At 42.3% G+C, this 22690-nt stretch overlaps 1 long non-coding RNA gene across 1 annotated transcript in view; it reads left to right on the forward strand.

Annotated features, from left to right (window-relative positions):
* The window catches only part of LOC129031138 (uncharacterized), a 78633-nt gene extending 59754 nt beyond the window's left edge, over nucleotides 1-18879 (forward strand). The window contains exon 7 of the long non-coding RNA XR_008500943.2: nucleotides 18821-18879. This is a non-coding gene — a long non-coding RNA (uncharacterized LOC129031138). The remainder of the gene's footprint in view (nucleotides 1-18820) is intronic.
* The last annotated feature ends 3811 nt before the right edge of the window (nucleotides 18880-22690 follow it).

Raw genomic sequence — 22690 nt, forward strand, 5'->3', positions numbered from 1 at the left:
CTACCACCTGAGCCCGACCCCTCTGCGTGGGGTCTGGCTGCCATCACAGCCAGTGTGATGGCAGGGGCCACTCCAGATGGCCCGCCACTGCCATCAGCAGCAACCATCAATCTGTGTTCTGGATTTACTTATTCTAGATATTTCATATAAATGAAATCATAAAATATGTGACTTTTTGTGTCTGGCTTCTTTCATTTAGTGTAGTATTTTTGAAGTTCATCCATTTTGTAGCATGATTGGTACTTCATTCCTTTTTATGGCTGCATAATACTCTATTTTATGTATATGCCACAATTTGTTTATCCATTCATCTGTTGATAGACATTTGGGTTGTTTTCATTTTTTGGCTATGGGTGAATAGTGCTGCTATGAACATGCATGTACATGTATATGTGTATTTGAGTACTTGGTATCTGTGGGAGATTGGTTCTAGAACCCCCACAAATACCAGATTCCATACTCCCTGCAGATACCAAAATCTACATATGTTCAAGTCTTTTAAATAAAATGGCATAGTTTGGTTGGCTCTCTGTATCCAAGGGTTCTGTATACATGCATATGGAAGGCTGATTCAACCTGTTTTCAATTCTTTTGGGGATGTTGTTTTAAATCATTAAGATAGATCACACATGACTCTGACTCTGCCTACCCGAGGTCCTCAATGCCATCACCGTTCTGAATTTGCCATTCATCACTGCTAATTGGATACATCTCCAACCTTGAATAGCCCAGTCTACTCTCATCTGGGAAATGGGGAGGGGAGGAGTCTTAGATGGCATTTTTATATCTGCATACATAGTTCCCAAGATTTTCTTTTCTTTTTTGAGACAGAGTTTTGCTCTTGTTGCCCAGGCTGGAGTGCAATGGTGTGATCTTGACTCACTGCAGCCTCCGCTCCCTGGGTTCAAGTGATTCTCCTGCCTCAACCTCCCGGGTAGCTGGGATTACAGGTGCGTATCACTATGCCAGGCTAAGTTTTGTCTTAATTTTTTAGTAGAGACAGGGTTTTGCCATGTTGGCCAGGCTGGTCTGGAACTCCTGGCCTCGGGTGATCTGCCCACCTCAGCCTCCCAAAGTGCTGGGATTACAGCCGTGAGCCACTGTGCTTGGTGTCCAAGATTAATTTTCTTGTTTAGTCAATTAACACATTTCTTTTGAGCATTTATTCTATGAAACTCAGTGTCCTAGATCACTTGGAGGATATAAAGAGATCTAAGTCATGATCCTTATTTGCTGGTGCTTGCTGGCCAGTAACAAAAATAATATCTATATGCAAAGAACTCTAAAACAAGATACTTCACAAGCGTCCTCTGCCAAATGCAAAGGGAAAGGGTCTTTCTGGCTGGGGTGACAAAGCAGGTTTTATTTAGGAGGTATCCATTGAAATGAATCTCAGCTATTAATAGGGGAGCTGTAGGGAGAAGGCATTTTTCATGGAATGGCAGTAGGAAATTCAATGTGTATGTGAGTTTGGCTGGAACAAGGATAAACATAGGATAGGAATGTGTGAGGAGATTGAGGTAAAAGATTGTAAAGGATTGGGAGTTTGTGCATTATCCTGAACCAGAATAGAACCTGATGAGAGGTAATATGGTTTGGTTGTGTCCCCACCCCCATCTCAACTTGAATTGTATCTCCCAGAATTCCCATGTGTTGTGGGAGGGACCCAAGGGGAGGTAATTTAATCATGAAGCCCGATTTTTCCCATGCTATTCTCATGATAGTGAATAAGTCTCATGAGATCTGATGGGCATATCAGGGGTTTCTGCTTTTGCTTCTCTTGCCGCCACCATATAAGAAGTGCCTTTCTTGAGAAGCTGTGAAGATGGCGGAGTAAGGCGTGCCGCTGTAAACTGGCCTCTGGGCTGGGGGCGGGCAGCCCCGGGGAGGCCGAGTGCATCTGTTGGACCATGTGAGGAGAAGGAAAAAAAAGAGATCGGCCAGAGGAAAGGAACTAACCGAACATCCTTCCTCCCTACCTTACAGAGGGGAGTGGTCATCTACACTAAAGCAAAATGTCATGCGTGTCCGTGTGAAGAGACCACCAAACAGGCTTTGTGTTCCTTATCACAGGAAGAAAATTTTCCTTGACCTTTAGGTGCTTTTATATTCATCTCAAAAACAAAATTCTGAACTCAGGACTTGGCAAGTGTCTCTATGTTGTCTCCTAGTGTGGGTAGTCCTGCTTCTTTTACCCGGTTACTTTCCCTATTCTTGAAATGTGGCTATCACTTCTTTACAGATTACCTCCATGATTTGGAATGGAAAGGCCACTTTTCTTTTTGTTCTGCCTCTCAAATTCAACACAGAGGAGCTCCTAGGATTCCAGTTATCCTGCTAACATCTCCAGGAAGAAAGAAGCAACTTGCATGGGTCTTCTGTTGTTTGCTTAATTATAAAGACATCATTTTGCAAGCTGAAGGCTGAGTTTCATTTGAAACAGGTGCTTAGGTGGTGGTATTTGTGAATGCTTTTCATTCCAAGCAAGAAGACTAAAGAAGTAGCAAGTATGGATGACTTCAGGGTTTAAAAAAAATGTCTTCCAGTTTCAGCCACTACCATGATAAGCACAGTTGAGACTGCAGCAGTAAATTCCAAATATATGTTTCTAATTTGATGTGAAAGATACTAAAAATTTATATTTGTATATTTAAATCCTGGCTTATCCTGTGACACAGATTTACTGAATAGGAAAAAGGCCCAATTTTAAACAAAAACCTAGGCCGGGTGCGGTGGCTCACGCCTGTAGTCCCAACACTTTGGGAGGCCGAGGCAGGCGAGTCACCTGAGGTTGGGAGTTTGAGACCAGCCTGACCAACATGGAGAAACCTCATCTCTACTAAAAATAGAAAATTAGCCGGGCATGGTGGTGCATGCCTGTGGTCCCGGCTGCTCGGGAGGCTGAGGCAGGAGAGTTGCTTGAACCCGGGGGGCGGAGGTTGCAGTGAACTGAGATTGCACCACTGCACTCCAGCCTGGGCGACAGAGTGAGACTCCATCTCAGAAAATTAAAAAGAAAAAAAACTTTGGACATAGAAGAGTCAGGGGCAGAGAGGGGAGGATGAGAGAATTTTCCATGTAACTCCTTTTCCTTAAGAAAAAGAAGCAAAAATGCCTCAAGCAGTGCCATCTGACTTTACGGTGTTTCACATTATATAGTTACATTTTTGTAAACACATAAGATTAACTCTTCCTGCAACCCAAAGTGGATACTTGGATGTTTGATTTTTATTTTTTTATTTTATTTATTTTTTGGGGCAGAGTCTCGCTCTGTTGCCCAGGCTGGAGTGACTGGCGTGATCTCTGCTCACTGAAGTCTCTCCCACCCGGGTTCAAGCGATCCTCCTGCCTCAGCCTCCCGAGTAGCTGGGATTGCAGGCGCATACCACCATGCTCAGCCTGATTTCTTACTCTAGGTATTAGGTATAATGTTAGGCTGAAAAGGCTGGGACTCAGTTACTTTCCCCAGTTGGGACTGAACTTTCTCATCAGAGAATGGGCCTCTGAAGCAACGTTCCCAAACTTGTGGTTGGGTCATCATGGAAAAGAAACCTCAAACAAGAAAAATAATTACAATAAGAAATGGATTTTCTTTTTTCCCACCACAGTTATACGTTATAAAGAACAGACTGTCGTAGAAAACTGTCCTTGCTTCCAAATCAGCAGAGGACCATTGTATGTATTGTCAGGTCTTTATATAAGAGTGAAACCTTTATTTATGCTTCTTTGTGAGTAGAGAATAAATTTTAAAACTAATTAGATGAAAACAAACAAACAAAAAGAAGGGCCTTTCACCTCCCACCATGATTCTGAGGCTTCCCCAGTCACGTGGAACTGTAAGTCCAATTAAACCTCTTTTTCTTCCCAGTCCCAGATATGTCTTTATCAGTAATGTGAAAGTGGAATAATACAGTAAATTAGTACCAGTAGAGTGGGGCATTGCTGATAGATACCTGAAAATGTGGAAGCGACTTTGGAACTGGGTAACAGGCAAAGGTTGGAACAGTTTGGAGGGCTCAGAAAGACAGGAAAATGTTGGAAAGTTTGGAACTTCCTAGAGACTTGTTGAATGTCTTTGCCCAAAATGCTGTTAGCGATATGGACAATAAAGTCCAGGCTGAGGTGCTCTTAGATGGAGATGAGGAACTTGTTGGGAACTGGAGTAAAGGTGACTCTTGTTATGTTTTAGCAAAGAGACTGGCAGCATTTGCCCTGCCCTAGAGATTTGTGGAACTTTGAACTTGAGAAAGATGATTTAGGGTATCTGGCAGAAGACATTTCTAAGCAGCAAAGCATTCAAGAGGTGAGTTGGGTACTGTTAAAGACATTCAGTTTTATAAGGGAAGCAGAGCATAAAAGTTTGGAAAATTTGCAGCCTGACTATGTGATAGAAAAGAAAAACCCATTTTCTGGGGAGAAATTCAAGCCTGCTGCAGAAATCTGCACAAGTAGCAAGGAGCCTGATGTTAATCCCCAGGACCATGGGGAAAATGTCTCCAGGCCGAGACCTTCACGGCAGTCCCTCGCATCACAGGTCTGGAGGCCCAGGAGGTAAAAAAAAAAAAATGGTTTCATAGGCCGGGCCCAGGGTCCCTGTGCTGTGTGCAGCCTATAGACTTGGTGCCCTGTGTCCCAGCTGCTCCAGCCATGGCTGAAAGGGGCCAATGTAGAGCTCATGCTGTGGCTTCAGAGGGTGGAAGCCCCAAGCCTTGGCAGCTTCCATGTGGTGTTGAGTCTGCGGGTGCACAGAAGTCAAGAATTGAGTTTTGGGAACCTCCACCTAGATTTTAGAAGATGTATGGAAATGCCTGGATGTCCAGGCAAAGGTTTGCTGCAGGGGTGAGGCCCTCATGGAGAACCTCTGCTAGGGCAGTTTGGAAGGGAAATGTGGGGTTGGAGCCTCCACACAGAGTCCCTACTGGGGCACTGCCTAGTGGAGCTGTGAGAAGAGGTCCACCATCCTCCAGAACCCAGAATAGTAGATCCACAGACAGCTTGCACCGTGCACCTGAAAAAGCTGCAGACACTCAATGCTAGCCCATGAAAGCAGTTGGGAGGGAGGCTGTATCCTGCAATGCCACAGGGGTGGAGGTGCCCAAGACCATGGGAACCTACCTCTTGCATCAGTGTGACCTGGATGTGAGACCTGCAGTCAAAGGAGATCATTTTGGAGCTTTAAAATTTGACTACTCCACTGGATTTCAGACTTGCATAGGCCCTGTAACACCTTTGTTTTGGCCAATTTCTCCGATTTGGAATGGCTGTATTTACCAATACCTGTACCCCCATTGTATCTAGGAAGTAACTAGCTTGCTTTTGATTTTACAGGCTCATAGGCGGAAGGGACTTGCCTTATCTCAGATGAGACTTCGGACTGTGGACTTTTGGGTTAATGCTGAAATGAATTAAGACTTTAGGGGACTGTTGGGAAGGCATGATTGGTTTTAAAATGTGAGGATATGAAATTTGGAAGGGCCAGGGGTGGAATGATATGGTTTGGCTGTGTCCCCACCCAAATCTCAACTTGAACTGTATCTCCCAGAATTCCCATATGTTGTGGGAGGGACCCAGGGGGAGGTAATTGAATCATGGGGGCCAGTATTCCCCATGCTATTTTCATGATAGTGAATAAGTCTCATGAAATCTGCTGGGTATATCAGGGGTTTCCGCTTTTGCTTCTTCCTCATTTTTGTCTGCTGCTGCCATGTAAGAAGTGCGTTTCACCTCCCGCCATGATTCTGAGGCCTCCTCAGCCATGTGGAACTGTAAGTCCTATTAAACCTCTTTTTCTTCCCAGTCTTTGGTATGTCTTTATCAGCAGCTTGCAAATGGACAAATACAGGAAGCAGTGTAGTAACTGGACATAAATATTTTACTTCGTGTTATGACTTTATGGCTGTGATGATCTTTAGCAGTATTGCATGGTTATGGCTTAGAACAGTTACTCTTGCCAAATCCTAGAGAACCTTCGACTGTTTAATCACTTATTTTTGGCTTCTCTGATACTTATTGACATTCTTTCTGAGGACTTGCCCAGCAGGTAAATTATAAGTCTGTGCCAGAGTGTGTTCTGTGGAATATTGCTTCTGCAAATAGGATTTCATGGTTGAATAATTTTGAAAATCACTGTATAGTGTATCTCACTCTTGGAGATTGACAATGCACATTTAGGACATTACAGGCTTTCAAAATCCTGCAGCAAAGAAACCAATTTAATTTGTTTAGCCCAGCATTTCCTAAACTTCCTTGCTGGAGTGGGTTGAATGGTGGTCCCCTCAGAACACCCATGTCAAATCCCTGGAACCTATGGCTGTTACCTTATTTGGTAAAAGATTCTTTGCATATGTAATTAAGTTAAGGATCTTGAGATCATCCTGTATTATTCAAGTGGGCTTTAAGTCCAATGATGAGTGTTCATATAAGAGAAAGGCAGGGGGAAATTAGAGACAGAAGAGGAGAAGACAGATGCAGAAGAGAGTGACAGTAAAGCAGAGGCTGAGGTTGGAATGGTGTGGCCACAAGCCAAGGAAGCCATAAAATATTAGCCACCAGAAGCTGGAAGGCCAGGCCCCTAGAAGGAAATGAGCCCTACTGATACCTTGATTTCAGACTTCTGGCCTCCAGAACTTTGAGGGAATACATTTCTGTTGTTTTAAACCATCCATTTTAAGGCAATTTGTTAGGCAGCCCTATACAACGGATACCCTTGCCCGTAAAGATATTTAAAAAAAAACAAGAAAAACCTTTTCATGGAAAAACTACTGTGTATACTCAAACATGAGGCAAGGGTTTTTTTCTTCCAAATTATCTCTCAGAAAAGATGGAGTATCCTAATATTCAAGGGCTTCCAAGGTCTCATATTTCAGGGCATTTTCTGGATTACCTACTTTTAAACGACTAAGGTATTGTATGGAAAAAGCACAATACTGAAACCAATCAATACTAGTTTTAGTTGATGATAAAGGTTATCTGATGGAATTGGTTTAAAAAAAAAAGGGGGAAAATACATTTAGCACAAAATTAGTAACTATTATTGGGAGTATGAGGCAGTTGCTGTGGAGTACCTTACTCATCATGTAGTCTAACTTTTTTCTGTTGTCTTAGGCCAGGCGCTGTGGCTCATGCCTGTTATCCCAGCACTTTGTGAGGCCAAGGTGGGAGGACTGCTTGAGGCTAGGAGTTTGAGACCATCCTGGACAACATAGTGAGACCCAGTCTCTACTTTTTTATATATATATAAAAGAATCTGTCTTCTTATACTGAAGAATCTGGAAAGCTAAAAATGATCTTTTCTAGACCTTCTTCTGTGAGAATTTTGGATGTACTTTAGGTTCTGACATTCAGATGCACTTGCTTATATAAATCTTGCCTTTGGAAGGAGGCGTTCATTTTTGTTTGTGATTGGTAGCAGAGCTGATATGCAGCAGCAGCAAGCTTGGCCAGCAGCTTCTTGATTGTAGCAGAGGCGGCATCATTTCACATGGGGCTGCCATAGCAGCAGAGCCAGATTTGGCTTGGGGCTTTTTGTTCTCTGGCCAATTATCTGATGTGACTTTGGAATTATTACTAGAAGCTCAGTCTAGAGTCTGTTTCTTGCCAAACTCTCCCCTACTACCTCCAGTTCAGTGATTCTGGAAGTTATATGACACCCTGTTACAAATGTCTTGCTTAAACTAGCCAGGAGCTAGACCCTTATTTTCTGTAGCTAGACCCTTACTGATTGATGCAGGGCCTGACCTCCCCATGTGACTATTGACTGGGTGCTGGTGTAAATCAGCAATGACAAAAAAGCAATACAGTTAGTGAATATGTTGAAGAGATCACAAATCTATACCTATAGGATACATTTTTTAAAACTCTGAATTTATCAAATTATGGCTTACTATTAAATGTCCGGCGATAGCTCCCACATACGTTCAAAAAATATTGTTTGTAAATAAAAATGACTGTGTTAGATGCCCTAAGATACATCTCTTCTTCTGACTAAGATATTGAAAAACTCAGATAAGAGTTTAAACAAAATCGCTTCATAACATGTCAGAGTGGAAAAAAAGCATTATTTCAAAATCAATGTATTATTTCACATGTGTGATTTAAGCTTTTATGTGTAACTAAATGAATAAATCCAATCCTATACACTGACATTTAACTCTTATATATATCCTAAACATTTATGTTTTCAAGTTGGCTAAAAAAATTCCCAAAACCCCAACTTTTTTTTTTTTGAGGAACTTTTCTCTTGCAACACGTGGGATCACCATATGTTCAGGGTGCTCTGATGTTCAAGTTATATGGTATTAATATGGCCTGACACTGACGTGCAGAGGGCATCCATTGAAAAATGTTGGTCTACTGGATCAAGGTTCACCATAATATATGGCTATTTGGTGTTCAATAAACTTTTTTTTTTTTTGAGACAGATTCTTACTTTGTCACCCAGGCTGGAGTGCAGTGGTGCCATCTCGACTCACTGCATTGAACACCTCCCGGGTTCAAATGATTCCTGTGCCTCAGCCTCGCCAGTAACTGGAATTACAGGCGCGCACCACCACACCCGGCTAATTTTTGTATTTTTAGTAGAGACAGGGTTTCACTATGTTGGCCGGGCTGGTCTCGAACGCCTGATTTCAGGTGATCCACCGGCCTTAGCCTCCCAAAGTACTGGGATTTTAGACGTGAGTCACCGCACCCAGTCCAATAAACTTGTTAAATGACAAATAACATTGGCGAGTGAGGGTTGCTGTTGTGACTTTGCTTCTTTTTTCTTTCCTGTTCTTAACTTCTGCAGGGTTTCTTTCTGTCTTGGTGCCTATTCCTAACACAGATGCTTCAGGGAGCTTGTAGGGTCTGTTAAAGGGAATGACATGCAGATTCAATTCACAAGGAACGTCTTAAGAGCTGAGAGACTGTTACCATGGCCGCGAAAGCCAGCGAGCCAGGGGACATTTCCACTTAGCCAGAGGCCAACGTCACAAAGGAGGTGGCATTTTGGTCGAGCCTGCTTATAATCCTAGTGTCTATAGATTTTATTAAATCATTAGAGTCATTCTTCAGGTAGAAACGGGCCTTCCTTGACTTCATAAATTACAAGATGTCTGGAATTCTGAATTTTATCCCTCCAAGTCCCTCCACCAGAACTTTCTAGCACTTCGATTTTCATCTACAGCGTGAGGGAAGGGTCAGGTTTAGACATTGTCGTGGCAAACAGATCAGCTCTCTCCATTTAGGAAGGAGGAGGGAAGCTGCTCCCGCGGCCACATTTCCTGGAAGGCTGCAGGTGAGGGCTCGGGCGGTGGCGGGCCGTGGTCCGGAGCAGTTTCCCCGCGGCCCGCTGGGTCGCACTGTGGCCTTAGGAATGTGGGCCGGGGCGGGGCGGCTTGGGAGCGCGCTGCAGCCAACGCCGCGTTCAGCCCGGGCGCAACTGCAGGCGTGCCGGGGGCCTCCGGGACCGCGACCGACCGAGAGCTCTTTCACACCGCAGCGAAGTTTGCACACACGACAGCACGTCCCGGGGCTAGGATCTTGCCCGCCTGCGGGGCTGACCTGCGCCACCTTCGGGGAAGCGCGAACTGCCGCCCCGCTGCCGGGAGTTAGGCGCCCGGGCCTGGGTCGCCCCCACAGACGGCTCGGACGGCACGAACCAGCGGACCCCAAGGAGAGTGGGCTGGGGGAGGGGTCCAGTCGTGGTCACGGAAGCGGGTGGTCCTCACGCCGGGCTGCACTCATTCTGACTAGCAATATGCTGGTGGAAAGTGCTACTCCAATGCCTTCATCGTTGCGTTGCTATCATTTTCTTTATATCTACATAAATTTTTAAATCTTATTTAAAAAATATTTTTTTTGCCTTGCTTCCTCCTCCAGCGTTTGACTTTCCATTGTTGCTTAGTGCTTGGGTGGGATGTGGACTCTCTTTCCTTGTGACAGCAGAGCTCAGAGTACCATGAATCTCCCTCCCCTCCACCTTGCTTTAAATGGCTATTTCGTTTTTTTTTTTTTAATTAACTGGTTTTAAAAATGGAAAAAATAGTAAGTGCACATGGTAGAAAATTCAGACAGTACAAAAGCCTCTTCCCCTTTCCGACCAGGCAGCCACTGCTAATATTTTCTTTTGGTTCCTTCCAGAACACAAGTATATGGCTATCTCCTTTCAAATGCGTCCCCATCCCCAAATTGGGTCATCTGCCCTCCCGCCTCAGCTCCCCCTTTATCATGTATCTTGGAGATGACCTCACGTCAGCATGTGTGGATGTATGGCATTCTTTTAGATGGCTGCCTGGTGTTCTGTATGTTATACCAGCACCCCGTAATTATTCTATCAGCCACGATGGAAGGATATGGCGGTTGTTTCCAGCCTTTTGCTGTGACAAACAATTCTGCAGTGAACATCTGTGTGTATGTCTTTGAGTACGTGTGCAACCATGCCTATAGAATACATTCCTAGAAGTGGAATTGTCTCCTTGAAAAATATTTGCATTTAAAATTTTATAGATTTTGCCCATTGACCACCAAAGGTGGTTCCTATTGATATTCTCATCAGTGACTGCTCCCCACTTCCCTCGTTGTTCACACTAGGTTTATTGCACTTTTAAAATATTTGCCAAGGTGAGCAAATAGGTTTTAAAAGTAGAATTTCATTCTAATTTTCATCTTTTAAATTTTGAGTACAGTTTATTCTTTTCCACATGAAAAAAGAGCAACTTGAATTCTATGAGCAGATGGTTCACATCGTTTTCTTATTTCTATTGGATTATTGGTCTTTTTCTTATGGATTGCAAATGATTTTTATCCTTCTTGCACATGACCAGTTAATCGCTGGTTATAATATGCCAGGACCCCATAGATTCTGTGCCTTCGTTCAATATCTTTCTGAAAGAATTCATACTTTTTGCACGTAAAAGAAGCAAGTCAAAATTCTAGTTCCTTAGTTCCTTACAGTTTTCATCTTCTAGTGCTGGCCTCTGCCCTACTTGATTTTTTTTTTTTTGAGACGGAGTCTCGCTCTGTCGCCCGGGCTGGAGTGCAGTGACGTGATCTGGGCTCACTGCAACCTCTGCCTCCCAGGTTCAAGCGATTCTCCTGCCTCAGCCTGCTGAGTTGCTGGGACTACAGGTGTGTGCCACTGCGACTAGCTAATTTTTATATTTTTAGTAGAGACGGGGTTTTGCCATGGTCGCCAGGCTGGTGTTGAATTCCTGACCTCAAGTGATCTGCCTGTCTCAGCTTCCCAAAGTGTTGGGATTACAGGCATGAGCCATTATGCCGAGCTTCTCTGCCCTACCTTTTAAAATGTGTAAATCTCGACTGGGCGTGATGGCTGACGCCTGTAATCCCCATGCTTTGGGAGGCCGAGATAGGTGGATCACCTGAGGTCAGGAGTTTGAGACCAGCTTGGCCAACATGGTGAAACCCTGTCTGTACTAAAAATACAAAAATTAGCCGGGCGTGGTGACAGGTGCCTGTAATCCCAGCTACTCAGGAGGCTGAGGCAGGAGAATCACTTGAACCCAGTGGCGGAGGTTGCAGTGAGCCGAGATGGTGCCACTGCACTCCCACCTGGGTGACAGAGCGAGACTCTATCTCAAAAAAAAAAAAAAAAAAAGTGTAAATCTCTTAGGCTCAGGGTGAGAAACTACAAGCTGTATTGCTTGTGCATTTATAAAGGACCTCAGAGACCATCTACCAATCCCTTCATTTACAAGTGAGGAAGCTGAGGCTCAGACATCTTAGGAGCCCCACCCAGGATCATGGCTCAGCTACATGAGGTGGCACAAGATTTACATTTTAATTTTTTGTACATTTGAGACAGTCTTGCTCTGATGCCCAGACTGGAGTGCAGTGGCCTGAACACAACTCACTGTAGCCTCGACCTTCTGGGCTCAAGCAATCCTCCTGCTTCAGCCTCTTGAGTAGCTGGGACCACAGGTGTGTGCCACCATGCCTGGCTAATTTTTAAAATTTTTTGTAGAGACGGGCTCTCACCATGTTGCCCAAGCTGGTCTCAAACTCCTGGGCTCCAGCAATCCTCCTGCCTCTGCCTCCAAAAGTGCTGGGATTACAGGTATGAGCCACCACACTTGGCCCATATTGGATTTTTTTTTTGTTACCCGTTATCTAATTGCACATTTTTTCTTTACTGCCAGCTTTTAAGGTGAATTGGCCATTACTAGCTGTGATTGTAGAATTTCTGAATAGGGACACACTTCTTAGAAAGCTGGCTGTGCCAAATGCCCAGCTGCACAGGAAATCTCAACTCCACATATAGAGTTCTTATCTTCCCTTTCTAGTTCTACCATTTGCACTGAAAAGATTCCTTTAAGAGTTTCCTTTCTTGTCTACCATTCTGCTACAAGGAGTTTAATTTTACACTGAGTTTTTGCCTTAGATACTCATCAGACTTTTATTCTATTTGTCATTGAGAAAGCAGAACTTTTTGTTAACTCGATGTTTTTAACTCTTTAAAATTTTATTTTTATTTTTTCAATAAACATTATTGTGTATATTTGAGGTTTACAACATGATGTTATGGGATACCTGTAGATAGTAAAACAGTTACTATAGTGAAGCAGATTAATGTATCTATTACTTCACATAGTTACTTTTTTGGTGACAATAGCTAAAATTTACTTATTTGACAAAAATTTCTAATACAATACAGTTTTAATACCTATAATCCTCATGTTGTACTTTAGATTTCTAGACTTGTTCATTCACTAAATCTGCTACTTTTTTTTTTTTTTTTTTTTTTGCGAGAGGGTCTTGCTCTGTAGCTCAGGGTGCAGTGCTGCAGTGCAGTAGTGTTAATACGGCTCACTGTAGCATTGACTTCTGTGCTCAAGCAATCCTCCCACCTTAGCCTCCTGAGTAGCTCAGACTACAGGTGTGTGCTGCCACACGTGGCTAATTTTTATATTTTTTGTAGAGATTGGGTCTCGCTATGTCTTGAACTACTGGGCTTAAGTGGTCCTCCCACCTTGGCCTCCCAAAATGCTGAGATTACAGGCTGTGAGCATATCTGCTACTTTGTATCCTTTGACCTACCCCATTTCCCCCCATCCCACCCAACATGCATGGTAGCCACTGTTTTATTCTCTATCTCTGTATAGTTGACCTTTTTTTTTTTTTTTCCTAGATTCTACATGTAAGTGAGAGCATGCTATATTTTTCTTTCTGTGTCTGGATTATTTTACTTAGCATAAGGTCCTCCAGATCCATCCATGTTGTGACAAATGGCAGGATCTCCTTTTTTAAGGCTGAATAATATCCATTATGTATACATACCACATTTTCTTTATCCATTCATCAGTCAGTGGGTGCTAAGGTTGTCTCCATATTTTGGCTATTGTGAATGATGCTGCAACAAATGTAGGAGTGCACATATATTTATGTGGTGGTGATTTCATCTCCTTTGGGTGTATATCCAAAAGAGGGATTGCAGGGTCGTATGATAGTTCTATTTCTAATTTTTTTTAGGAACCTCCATACTGTTTTCCGTAATGGCTGTACCAATCTATATCTCCACCATCAGTGTACTAAGGTTCCCTTTCTCCACACCCTTGCCAGAATTTTTTTATCTCTTGCCATTTTTTTTTTTTTTTTTTTGAGACAGGGCCTTACTCTGTCACCCAGGCTGGAGTGCAGTGGCACAATCTCGGCTCACTCCAACCTCCGCCTCACAGGTTCAAGCAATTCTCCTGCTTCAGCCTGAGTAGCTGGGATTACAGGCATGGGCTACCACGCCTGGCTAATTTTTATATTTTTGGTAGAGACGAGATTTTGCCATATAGGACAGGCTGGCCTTCAACTCCTGGCCTCAAGTGATCCACTGTGTCTCAACCTCCCAAAGTGTGGGGATTATAGGCATTAGCCACCTCACTCAGCCTTGACTTTTTGATAACAGCCATTCTAACAGGAGTGAGACAATATCTCATAGTGGTTTTAACTTGCATTTCCCTGATGACTGGTGATGTTGAGCACCTTCCCATATATCTGTTGGCCATTTCTATGTCTTCTTTGGAGAAATGTCTTTTCAGGTCCTTTGCCCATTTTTAAATTAGGTTATTTGTTTTTCTGCTATTGAGTTGTAAGACTGTGAATTCTCTTTATGAGGCTTTCACTTACAGTATAAAATAATGCTTTAGACAAACACTATGAGAGCTTTAGAGTCATTTACCTAATTGTCTAGAAGATAAGTATAGTTAAAAACACTTGGATTCTAGACATGTTATATAGAATAGACACACAGTTGCAAGAATCTTTTTTTTTCTGTAGGGTCTCATTCTGTCACCCAGGTTGGAGTGTAGTAGCATAGTCATGGCTCACTGCAGCCTCGACCTCCTGGGCTCTAATGATCCTCTCCTCTCAGCCTCCCAAGTAGCTGGGGCTACAGGTGCAAGCCACCATGCCTGGCTAATTTTCGTGTTCTTTTTGGACAAGAACTCAGCAAGGTTAGTTTGATAAAGCTCAGCTGGTTGGAAATATGAGGAATTTGAAGTTGGTTTGTTTTGATCCTTGCTCTCTCTTGGACTGACATCATCAGCACAAGTTCATCTCCCTTTTACTTCCCCTAGCAGATTTTGCAGATAACTCTTGACTTTACTTTGACATAGAATAAAGCATTTCTTTTTTAGAAGAAAAGGTTTAGGAAATTATTTTTATTCTGGACTTGGCTTCGGATAAATTGTATGACCTTGGGGGAAATTCCATATAACAAATTCCTTGTGCCTCCTTTTCCTGAAGAACAAATAGGATATCCTACTTTAAACTAATATTTGGAATATTAAAATATAAACTTTAATTTTGGATCTTAAATGAGGCTGATATTCACAATCATGGAATGGGTTTTTAAACCTCCAGTGAGAAAATGGTGATACTAATTAGCTAGGACCCTTTAGGTTGCAAGGGAAAGAAAACCAGCAAAATCCAGTTTAAGCCACAAAGCAGAATTTATTGACTCATACAAATGAGAACTCCAAGTGGGTGATTATGGCTTCAAACATGGCTGAGTCAGGAATTCAGGTGATGTTATCAGCTCTATCCCTCACCCTCCATTTTTCAACTCTGTTTACCTCTGCCTGGCTTTATTCAAGCCTTCATGATCTATATAGCTCAAGATCCTAGAGGAAGAGAGGCAGCATTTCCCTTTTAGTGCCCATGTGTCAGATCTTAGGGAAGATTTGGATTGGTCCAGCTTAGGACACTTGCCTATTCCTCAACTAATAACCGTGGCTTGGAGAACGGGGTGCTCTAGTGGGCCAGCCAGTGTGTGGGCCCATCTCTTTGACAGAGGGAGATTTGGGGCACCATGATAGACAACCCCTCCAGGATCCTATGGAGTCAGATGAGGGTACTTCTGTTGTTTCTAGACAAAGAGGGAAGGGATGCTGACCAGGCCAGACCAATAAAGGTCCACTATAAAGGCTTTTGGGTGAAATATGAGTGTATCAGCTATCTATTTATTCAATGTTTATACACGTTTTTCTCTGCCTCCATAAATCAAACTTGTACATCTGCTCACCTTTAATTTTTTTCTCCACTATAAAGCTTAATCCCTATTGTGTAGAAGCAGCACCTAATATGCCTGCCAAGATGTGGTATTAATATAGAAATGTGTATTAGGCTAGAGAGATAGAAGTAAGAAGATGATTTTTATTTTTAGCTTCTGTTAGCACAGAGACATATTTATAATAGTTTTTCTTGGCCTCATTCATCATATAATTTAGAAAAGGTCTTAACTATTTTTAAAAATTATGCAAGTAGTACAAAAGGGCAAAAAGTGAAAATGAAACTCCCTCTATCTCTCCCATCCCCAGGAATAAGACAGTTACTTCTATTTAATATAGCATTCCAGAAACGTCCTATGTATTTGCAAGAAAATATACATACTTTACATAAACCTATGGGCTCATTCTCTTATGTCTGCTGTGCACTTTGCTTTTTTCACCTAGTACCATATTATGGAGGTGACCTCCCTTGTCAGCAAAGTAGAGTGCCTTCATTTTTTTTTTAACACACAATGTTCTATAGTGTGGATGTGACCAGATTTATGTAAACATTCCTCATCAGAGAACTTTAAGGCACTTTACAATGCATTCCTCCTTTTTCTTCTCTCCTCTCTGCAGCAAACCTGGCATGACCAGAGGACCTGCGGCTCTGAGTTGGGCCAGGCATTGCCCATTGATGGTAGATGCAGCAGATGCAGCCATGAGGGATTTCCCAGAAGGAGCAACATTTCCCCAAGGCTGAGTTAGAGCCAGAGTCTGATCCTGTGACTGCCCCACCCTCAGCCCTCCCTGTGGTTAACCAGGAAGGTGGCTCATTGTTGGGTGGTTTGGCAAGTGTCTGAGAAAATTGCAAGGTGTAATGACCTCCTCTCTAGCTTGTGGCCACACACTAGGGTACCTATACTAATTTTACAAGATGACAGCGGCAGCTTCTGTTCTTCAGCTCTGTGAGTTGGCTCCCTGGTGTTACTTTTTATTTTATTTTATTTTATTAATTTATTTATTTGAGACAGATTCTCACTCTGTTGCCCAGGCTGGAGTGCAGTGGTGCAGTGGTATGATCTCTGCTAAATGTACAACTTCTGCCTCCTGGGTTCAAGTGATTCTTGTGCCTCAGCCTCCTGAGTAGCTGGGGTTACAGGCATGTGCCACCATGCCCAGCTTTCTGTAATTTTTGTAGAGGCTGCCTTTCCAGACAGTCTTATTTCAAGTCTTATTTCAGTCTTATTTCAAGTCTTTATTTCAATAAGCAAAGCCATAAGGAGAGAGCAATGCAGAGAGAGGAATCTGAGGAAAACCAAGAGGAATGAGACAGCTTCTGGTCTTTTTACCTAGGTCATCTCAACTCTAGCTGACATCCAGCCAGGAGACTCCAGGAGCTGGGGCATCTTTCCTTTGGCCTGAAAGATGAAGGGAGTGAAGCAGGGAAGGGAGTAGGACGGACTATTTAGAGAAATAGTTTCACCATGTTGGCCAGGCTGGTCTTGAACTCCTGGCCTCAAGTTATCCTCATGCCTTGGCCTCCCAAAGTGCTGGGATTACAGGTGTGGGCCACTGTGCCTGGCCCCTGGTGTCCTTTATCTGTTTGCAAATATCAGCACAGATTTCTGGACTATGGTGATGACAGGGGAACTAACTGACATTTAGTTTGAAAATGCTCATATCCGATGTAATTCCCCCAAGTGCCTGTCTGTTTCTTGTCACCTAATCCCCAAGACTGTCTGAAAAAGCCAGCAGGTTAGAGAGACAGTGACTGGGATGGGCTGACAGGGCAGCCCTAAGGCCAATGTGTCAAGAAGGCATCCGCAATTCTTCCTTCTCTCTCACCTCTGCCTCCGAATAGTCCCTCCCATGCCCGTCCTTGCTTCACTCCCTTCAGCTTTCAGGCCAAAGGAAAGATGCCTCAGCTCCTGGAGTCTACTGGCCGGATGTCAGCTAGAGTTGAGATGACCTAGGTAAAAACACCAGAAACTGTCTCATTTCTCTTGGTTTTCCTCAGATTCCTCTCTCTGCGTTGCTTTCTCCTCGTGGCTTTGCTTATTTAAATTCTTGTCCTTTTTTTTTTTTTTTGAGACAGAGTCTCACTCTCTCGCCCAGGCTGGAGTGCAGTGGCGCGATCTCAGCTCACTGCAACCTTCGCATCCTGGGTTCAAGCAATTCTCCTGCCTCAGTCTCCCCAGTAGCTGGGATTACAGGCACCCACCATCATGCCTGGCTAATTTTTTTTTGGGTATTTTTGTAGAGATGGGGTTTCACCATGTTGGCCAGGCTGGTCTTGAACTCCTGATGTCAGGTGATTCGCCTGCCTTGCCCTCCCAAAGTGCTGGAATTACAGGCGTGAGCCACAACGCCTGGCCAAAATTCTTGTCCTTCCAGACACAGCTCTGATGCCCCCATGATGGTATCTCTGGTCATCTAAGTGAAAAGGGGGTCCTTCATTTTTGCTGCATGCATCACTGACCGTTGTTTCCTCACTGGAGCCCTGAATGCTCTTGGAGGTGCTGGGATAGATAAGCTTTGTCTCTTCCATACTGGACCATCCTACCTCCCCCAAGCGAGGCTCAGCAGGTGCTGTATTCTTGGCCCATAGCAGGTACTCAATATGTTTGTTGAAACAGTGAACCTGTCTGGTTCAATATCTGCTGTGGAGACTTGGACTTAGTTTCACAATTAAATTGCTAACTTTTCAAAAAAGTCATTCATTTATTTCCTGTGTTGCTGTTTGACTTCTGGGGATGCTTTCACATTAAAAAAAATTGTCTTTTCAAATAGAGCCAGGCATGGCAGCTTGTGCCTGTAGTCCCAGCTACTGGGGAGGCTGAGGCTGGAGGATTACTTGAGCCCAGGAATTTGAGTCCAAAATAGTGAGACCCCTTCTCTAAAACAAAACATAACATAACATAACAAAACAAAACACCCTCCCCCCAATCCCCTAGTAGATCTTAAAACCATCAGATCTTAGGGGATGTAACTGCAGGAACAGGTTGTATGTAAGTCTAAAATGTTTTATAAATTCTAAAGTCAGAGGAAAAAAAAAATGTAAAAAGACCTCAGGAAATAGCATCTTGCCCTGTGAGGGGCTGGGCCAACCCCCATCTTACCGTGATGTATTTTTGGGTCCTGGAAGCCCTCCTGAGTGTCTCTCCAGCATAAGGAAGAAGCTGCAATTATGACTACAATGGCACTGCTTTATCTCCCTAGGCTGAGCACAGAGATCTCAGGGAGGCTGAGGGGCAGGCGGAGCAATGCATGTGGGTGTGGGCTGTGTACTGGAATGCGCGCCATAAAAAAGATTCTGTTTGTTTTCTTTCTTGACACAGATGCAGATGGCAGCCCTTGAGGCCTTTGTTAAAGCAGACATTTACTCCCGGGGTTCTCTGTCTGGGACATTGCCTCCTTCTGCTCCCTGTATGATGCCTGAAACATGCCACAAAAGCTGTCTTTGGCTTTTGATTGTCTTCTGAAAACACTCCAACCCCTTTATGTGGATTTTTGAGACCTCCCCCACCAACCCAACTCTGGCTCTGATAATGGTTAGAATGGTAAGTCTAGAAAGCGACAGGAAAATCTGTTTTCTATTCTTATAAGTGGAAAGGATCATGATTTCTCTTATTTCCACAGACCTCTCACAAAATTTCTGTGACTTCTATTTGGAGACCAATTTCTGTTTATGATAGCTCTCCCCTTAGGGAAGTTCTAATTGACCTTCACATCTTCACTTTCTTTATGAAACCCATCATGTAGTTTAGGGTCTTTTCCCTTTATTTATTCTTTTAAGACCTTATACGTAACTAAACTTTTTTTCCCCTCTAGAAAAAAGTACATGCTCATTAAAGAAAATTAGGAAAAACAAATAAGTTTAATGAAAATAAAACCAGTCATAATTTTAAAACACTTTAAAAATATTTTGGGGTATTTATTTTTGAATATTATTTCTTAATTATTATTTTCACACTGGTTTGTATCTTGCTTTCTTCTCTACTCAGTTTGACATTTGAGAGCATTTTCTTTTTTTCTTTTTGAGACCGGGGTCTCACTCTGTTGTCTAGGCTGGAGTGCAGTGATGCAATCTTGGCTCACTGCAGCCTTGATTGCATCACTGCAGCCTTGACCTCCTGGGCTCATACGATCCTCTCACCTCAGCCTCCCAAGTAGCTGGGACTACAGGCGTGTGCCATCACACCTGGCTAATTTTTGCATTTTTTGTAGAGACGGGGGTCTCATCATGTTGCCCAGGCTGGTCTTCAACTCCTGGTCTCAAGCAATCCACTAGCCTTGGCCTCCCAAAGTGGTAGCTGTGAGCCACTGTACCTGGTCAAGAGTGTTTTCCACCTCAATAATATACTTTATTAACACTTTAGATGTTGCAGAGTGTTCAATCCATGAGAAGTTGTATGGCTTACTTTAAACTTTCCCCTTTTGCTAGACATTTAGATAGGTTTCATGCTTGCAACTAAATCTTTGCTTTTTCTCTTTCCTTAGGATTCAGTCTCAAAATTGGATTACTAGGTAAGAGAGAATAGCAGTCTTTTTATATTGTGATAAAATATACATAACATAAAACTTGCTGTTTTAGCCATTTTTAAGTGTACTGTTCAGTGGCATTAAGTATATTCACATTATTCAACAATCATTACCATCATCTATCCCCATAACTTTTTCATCTTCTCAAACTGAAACACTATACCAATTAAACAGTAACTCCCCATTTCCTTCTTTTCCCAGCCCCTGGCAAGCACCATTCTACTTTTTGTCTCTATGAATTTGACTGCTTCACATAAGTGGAATCACACAATGTTTGTGCTTTTGTAACTGGCTTATTTCACTTAGCATAATGTCTTCAAGGTTCATCCATGTTGTAGAATGTGTCAGAATTTCACTCCTTTTTAGGATGAATGATATTCCATTGTATGTATATACCATGAATGGACATTTAGATTGTTTTCACCTGTTGGCTATTGTGACTAATGCTGCTATGAACATTAGTGTACAAATATCCAGGCCCTTACTTTCAATTCATTCACCCAAAAGTCACAACACTTCCTCTTAAGTAAGAAGTGTATACCCAAAAGTAGAGTTGCTGGAACAGATGGTAATTCTATGTTTAATTTATCCATGAACCTCCACACTGTTTTCCACAGTGGCTGCACCGTTTCCCATTCTCTCTAGCAATGTATGAGGGTTCCAATTGCTCCATATGCTTGCCAATACTTGTTATTTTGTGTGTGTTTTATATTTTTTTGGTAGTAGCCTTTCTAATAGGTGTGAAGTGATATCTCATTGTGGTTTTGATTAGCGTTTCCCTAATAATTAATGATATTTAGCATCTTTTCATGTGCTTATTAACATCTGTATATCTTCTTTGGAGAAATGTTTATTCAATTTTTTTTTTTTTTTGAGACATGGTCTTGCTCTGTCACCCAGTCTAAAGTACAGGAGTGCCATCATGGTTCACTGCAGCCTTGACCTCCTGGGCCCAAGTGATTTTCCCATCTCAGCCTCCCAAGTAGCTGGGACACAGGCATGCACCACCACACCTGGCTAATTTTTTAATTTTGTGTAGAGACTGGGTCTTGCTGTATTGTCCAGGCTGGTCTTGAACTCCCAGGCTCGAGTGATTCCCTTGCCTTGGCCTCCCAAAATGCTGGGATTATAGGTGGGAGCCACTGAGACTGGCCTGAGTTTTTTGCCCATTTTTTCACCAAGACATTTACATGTATAAATTTAATATTTAAGAGATTAAAATGTGTAACACAAACATTCATATAAATGAGAAATGGACATATTAAAAAGCATATTAGATAGCATTAAACTATTATAACATCAAACTTCTGGTATACAACAAATAATGAATATAGAGAGTGTTAACTACCTTTATTAGAAAGTTCAATGAGTTAATCAGGTAAACGAACAGAATTTATGACAGGTAAACATAGTGTACATGTTATTTTTAAATTCCAGACAAAAGCATTTAAAAGAAAAAGTTTTAGGCCTAAAAATGTCGGTAACTTTATGAAAGTAGAAATCTAACAGGCCATATTTTCTAAACTCTGTGAAATGACAGTAGAAATATCAGTGAAAGTGAAATCAACAAGTAATATCTAGCCACATACAAATTTTATTTAAGATCAACTTAAATAACTATTGGGTTAATATGAAAATTAAAGCTAAGAATATTTTACAAAGTCATGGAAGTACTTAAGAGGAAGTCTTGTGACTGGAGTGAAAAGACTTTAATTCATCTAATTACTTCTTTTTTAAAAAATTTCAATTTTATTTTGGGTTCAGAGGTACACGTGCAGGTTTGTTACATGGATATATTGTATAATGCTGAGGTTCGGGGTAGAAATGATCCTGCTACCCAGATAGTGAGCATAGTACCCAATAGGTAGTTTTTCAAGTCTCTCTCCCCTCCCTCCCTCTGTAGTAGTTGCCAGTGTCCATTGTTTCCATATGTGTACTCAACGTTTAGTTCCCACTTGTAAGTGAGAACATGCAGTATTTGGTTTTCTGTTCCTGTCTTAATTCACTTAGGGTAATGGCCTCCATCTGATTCCATGTTGCTGCAAAGGACATGATTTCATTCTTTTTTATGGCTGCATAATATTCCATGGTGTATATGTGCCATGTTTCCTTTATCCAATCCACCACTAATAGGCATCTAGATTGATTCCATGTCTTTGCTATTACGAGTAGGGCGGTGATGAACACAGAAGTGCATATGTCTTTTGGTTGAATGATTTATTTTCTTCTGGGTATACACCCAGTAATGGGATTGCCGGGTCAAATGGTAGTTCTGTTTTCAGTTCTTTGAGAAATCTCCAAACTGCTTTCCATAGAGGTTGTGCTAATTTACATTCCCACCAACAGTGCACAAGCATTCCCTTTTCTCCGCAACCTCACTAACATCTGTTATTTTTTGACTTTTTAGTAATAGTCATTCTGATTGGTGTGAGATGGTATCTCATTGTGGTTTTGATTTGCATCTCTCTAATGATTAATGATGTGGAGCATTTTATCATGTTTGTTGGCCGCTTGTATGTCTTCTTTTGAGAAGTGTCTGTTCATGTCCTTTGCCCACTTTTTAATGAGGTTATTTGTTTTTTGCTTTTTGAATTAAGTTTTTTATAGATTCTGGATATTAGACCTTTGTCTGATGCATAGTTTGTGAATATTTTCTCTCATTCTGT

Source organism: Pongo pygmaeus, chromosome 11, assembly GCF_028885625.2.
Source record: "Pongo pygmaeus isolate AG05252 chromosome 11, NHGRI_mPonPyg2-v2.0_pri, whole genome shotgun sequence".
NCBI classification, from domain to species: domain Eukaryota; kingdom Metazoa; phylum Chordata; class Mammalia; order Primates; family Hominidae; genus Pongo; species Pongo pygmaeus.